Source organism: Fundulus heteroclitus, unplaced genomic scaffold (genome assembly GCF_011125445.2).
Source record: "Fundulus heteroclitus isolate FHET01 unplaced genomic scaffold, MU-UCD_Fhet_4.1 scaffold_264, whole genome shotgun sequence".
Classification (NCBI taxonomy): Eukaryota; Metazoa; Chordata; class Actinopteri; order Cyprinodontiformes; family Fundulidae; genus Fundulus; species Fundulus heteroclitus.
In genome coordinates this window covers 180,001-185,000 of record NW_023396674.1, presented here as the reverse complement: position 1 = coordinate 185,000, position 5,000 = coordinate 180,001, and positions in this window count along the sequence as shown.

Sequence of the window (5,000 nt, the reverse complement as noted above, 5' to 3'; positions counted from 1 at the left end):
TGCTGGATGTGGAGGTTAGCAGACCCAGAGCGGGCTGCTTGCTGCCTGGGAGATCCATGCTGGATGTGGAGGTTAGGAGACCCAGAGCAGGCTCATGCTGCTGTGGGGAGATCCATGCTGCATGTGGAGGTTAGCAGACCCAGAGCAGGCTGCTGCTGCCTGGGAGATCCATGCTGGATGTGGAGGTTAGGAGACCCAGAGCAGGCTCATGCTGCTGTGGGGAGATCCATGCTGCATGTGGAGGTTAGGCAGACCCAGAGCGGGCTGCTGCTGCCTGGGAGATCCTGCGGATGTGGAGGTTAGGAGACCCAGAGCAGGCTCATGCTGCTGTGGGAGATCCCTGCTGGATGTGGAGGTTAGTAGACCCCAGAGCGGGCTGCTGCTGCCTGGGAGATCCATGCTGCATGTGGAGGTTAGGAGACCCAGAGCAGGCTCATGCTGCTGTGGGGAGATCCATGCTGCATGTGGAGGTTAGCAGACCCAGAGCAGGCTGCTGCTGCCTGGGAGATCCATGCTGGATGTGGAGGTTAGGAGACCCAGAGCAGGCTCATGCTGCTGTGGGGAGATCCATGCTGCATGTGGAGGTTAGCAGACCCAGAGCAGGCTGCTGCTGCCTTGGAGATCCATGCTGGATGTGGAGGTTAGGAGACCCAGAGCAGGCTCATGCTGCTGTGGGGAGATCCATGCTGCATGTGGAGGTTAGCAGACCCAGAGCAGGCTGCTGCTGCCTGGGAGATCCATGCTGGATGTGGAGGTTAGGAGACCCAGAGCAGGCTCATGCTGCTGTGGGGAGATCCATGCTGGATGTGGAGGTTAGGAGACCCAGAGCGGGCTGCTGCTGCCTGGGAGATCCATGCTGCATGTGGAGGTTAGGAGACCCAGAGCAGGCTCATGCTGCTGCTGTGGGGAGATCCATGCTGGATGTGGAGGTTAGGAGACCCAGAGCAGGCTGCTGCTGCCTGGGAGATCCATGCTGGATGTGGAGGTTAGCAGACCCAGAGCGGGCTGCTGCTGCCTGGGAGATCCATGCTGGATGTGGAGGTTAGGAGACCCAGAGCAGGCTCATGCTGCTGTGGGGAGATCCATGCTGCATGTGGAGGTTAGCAGACCCAGAGCAGGCTGCTGCTGCCTGGGAGATCCATGCTGGATGTGGAGGTTAGGAGACCCAGAGCAGGCTCATGCTGCTGTGGGGAGATCCATGCTGGATGTGGAGGTTAGCAGACCCAGGGCAGGCTCATGCTGCTGGGCAAAGACCCAGAGCAGAGCAGGCTCCTGCTGCCTGGGACATCCATGCTGCATGTGGAGGTTAGGAGACCCAGAGCGGGCTGCTGCTGCCTGGGAGATCCATGCTGGATGTGGAGGTTAGGAGACCCAGAGCAGGCTTATGCTGCTGTGGGGAGATCCATGCTGGATGTGGAGGTTAGGAGACCCAGAGCAGGCTCATGCTGCTGTGGGGAGATCCATGCTGGATGTGGAGGTTAGCAGACCCAGGGCAGGCTCATGCTGCTGGGCAAAGACCCAGAGCAGAGCAGGCTCCTGCTGCCTGGGACATCCATGCTGCATGTGGATGTTAGCAGACCCAGGGCAGACTGCTGCTGCTGCGGGGAGATCCATGCTGCATGTGGAGGATAGGAGACCCAGAGCAGGCTCATGCTGCTGGGCAAAGACCCAGAGCGGGCTGCTGCTGCCTGGAGATCCATGCTGCATGTGGAGGTTAGCAGACCCAGGGCAGACTGTTGTTGCTGCTGCTGCTGCTGCTGCTGCTGCTGCTGGGAGATCCATGCTGCATGTGGAGGATAGGAGACCCAGAGCAGGCTCATGCTGCTGGGCAAAGACCCAGAGCGGGCTGCTGCTTCCTGGAGATCCATGCTGCGTGTGGAGGGGATGGGAACCAGAATTAAAATAATAATAAAAATAAAAAAAGTAAAAAAAAAAAAACAAAAAAAAAAAAAAAAAACAATTATAATAATATTAATAATGATATTAATAATGATGATGATAAAAGAGAAGAGAAAAGACAAAAAAGAAAAAAAGTCCCACCTCCAGCACAGGGGGGGTCTGTGTCACGCAGCACTGCCCCAGAATAGTGCACCTTGGCTGGGCTTGTGACGCTGGACAGCTCCCTTCCAGCCCTGGAAGTCCAGCATGGGGTGGATACGAAATCAACTGGAGTAGCTCATCCCAGCCATACCATGGGTACAATTCTTGGTTTTTTTTCTAAGTTCTCCAGCATGGGGTGGATACGAAATCAGCTGGAGTAGCTCATCCCAGCTTTACCATGGGAACAATTTTGATTTTTTTTTTCTAAGTTCTCCAGCATGGGGTGGATACGAATTTAACTGGAGTAGCTCAAAGGAGAAAAAAGAAACATATAATAATAATAATAATAATAATAATAATAATAATAATAATAATAATAATAATAATAAATAAAAAAGTAAAAAAAAAAAACAGTTATAATAATATTAATAATGATATTAATAATGATGATGATAAAAGAGAAGAGAAAAGACAAAAAAGAAAAAAAGTCCCACCTCCAGCACAGGGGGGGTCTGTGTCACGCAGCTCTGCCCCAGAATAGTGCACCTTGGCTGGGCTTGTGACGCTGGACAGCTCCCTTCCAGCCCTGGAAGTCCAGCATGGGGTGGATACGAAATCAACTGGAGTAGCTCATGCCAGCCATACCATGGGTACAATTCTTGGTTTTTTTTCTAAGTTCTCCAGCATGGGGTGGATACGAAATCAGCTGGAGTAGCTCATCCCAGCTTTACCATGGGAACAATTTTGATTTTTTTTTCTAAGTTCTCCAGCATGGGGTGGATACGAATTTAACTGGAGTAGCTCAAAGGAGAAAAAAGAAACATAATAATAATAATAATAATAATAATAATAATAATAATAATAATAATAAATAAAAAAGTTAAAAAAAAAAACAGTTATAATAATATTAATAATGATATTAATAATGATGATGATAAAAGAGAAAAGAAAAGACAAAAAAGAAAAAAAGTCCCACCTCCAGCATAGGGGGGGGTCTGTGTCACGCAGCTCTGCCCCAGAATAGTGCACCTTGGCTGGGCTTGTGACGCTGGACAGCTCCCTTCCAGCCCTGGAAGTCCAGCATGGGGTGGATACGAAATCAACTGGAGTAGCTCATGCCAGCCATACCATGGGTACAATTCTTGGTTTTTTTTTCTAAGTTCTCCAGCATGGGGTGGATACGAAATCAGCTGGAGTAGCTCATCCCAGCTTTACCATGGGAACAATTTTGATTTTTTTTTCTAAGTTCTCCAGCATGGGGTGGATACGAATTTAACTGGAGTAGCTCAAAGGAGAAAAAAGAAACATAATAATAATAATAATAATAATAATAATAATAATAATAATAATAATAAATAAAAAAGTTAAAAAAAAAAACAGTTATAATAATATTAATAATGATATTAATAATGATGATGATAAAAGAGAAAAGAAAAGACAAAAAAGAAAAAAAAGTCCCACCTCCAGCATAGGGGGGGGTCTGTGTCACGCAGCTCTGCCCCAGAATAGTGCACCTTGGCTGGGCTAGTGACGGCTGGACAGCTCCCTTCCAGCCCTGGAAGTCCAGCATGGGGTGGATACGAAATCAACTGGAGTAGCTCATGCCAGCCATACCATGGGTACAATTCTTGATTTTTTTTTCTAAGTTCTCCAGCATGGGGTGGATACGAAATCAGCTGGAGTAGCTCATCCCAGCTTTACCATGGGAACAATTTTGATTTTTTTTTCTAAGTTCTCCAGCATGGGGTGGATACGAATTTAACTGGAGTAGCTCAAAGGAGAAAAAAGAAACATATAATAATAATAATAATAATAATAATAATAATAATAATAATAATAAATAAAAAGTTAAAAAAAAAAACAGTTATAATAATATTAATAATGATATTAATAATGATGATGATAAAAGAGAAAGAGAAAAGACAAAAAAGAAAAAAAGTCCCACCTCCAGCATAGGGGGGGGTCTGTGTCACGCAGCTCTGCCCCAGAATAGTGCACCTTGGCTGGGCTTGTGACGCTGGACAGCTCCCTTCCAGCCCTGGAAGTCCAGCATGGGGTGGATACGAAATCAACTGGAGTAGCTCATGCCAGCCATACCATGGGTACAATTCTTGGTTTTTTTTCTAAGTTCTCCAGCATGGGGTGGATACGAAATCAGCTGGAGTAGCTCATCCCAGCTTTACCATGGGAACAATTTTGATTTTTTTTTCTAAGTTCTCCAGCATGGGGTGGATACGAATTTAACTGGAGTAGCTCAAAGGAGAAAAAAGAAACATATAATAATAATAATAATAATAATAATAATAATAATAATAATAATAATAAATAAAAAAGTAAAAAAAAAAACAGTTATAATAATATTAATAATGATATTAATAATGATGATGATAAAAGAGAAAAGAAAAGACAAAAAAGAAAAAAAGTCCCACCTCCAGCATAGGGGGGGGTCTGTGTCACGCAGCTCTGCCCCAGAATAGTGCACCTTGGCTGGGCTTGTGACGCTGGACAGCTCCCTTCCAGCCCTGGAAGTCCAGCATGGGGTGGATACGAAATCAACTGGAGTAGCTCATGCCAGCCATACCATGGGTACAATTCTTGGTTTTTTTTCTAAGTTCTCCAGCATGGGGTGGATACGAAATCAGCTGGAGTAGCTCATCCCAGCTTTACCATGGGAACAATTTTGATTTTTTTTTCTAAGTTCTCCAGCATGGGGTGGATACGAATTTAACTGGAGTAGCTCAAAGGAGAAAAAAGAAACATAATAATAATAATAATAATAATAATAATAATAATAATAATAATAATAATAAATAAAAAAGTTAAAAAAAAAACAGTTATAATAATATTAATAATGATATTAATAATGATGATGATAAAAGAGAAAAGAAAAGACAAAAAAGAAAAAAAGTCCCACCTCCAGCATAGGGGGGGGTCTGTGTCACGCAGCTCTGCCCCAGAAT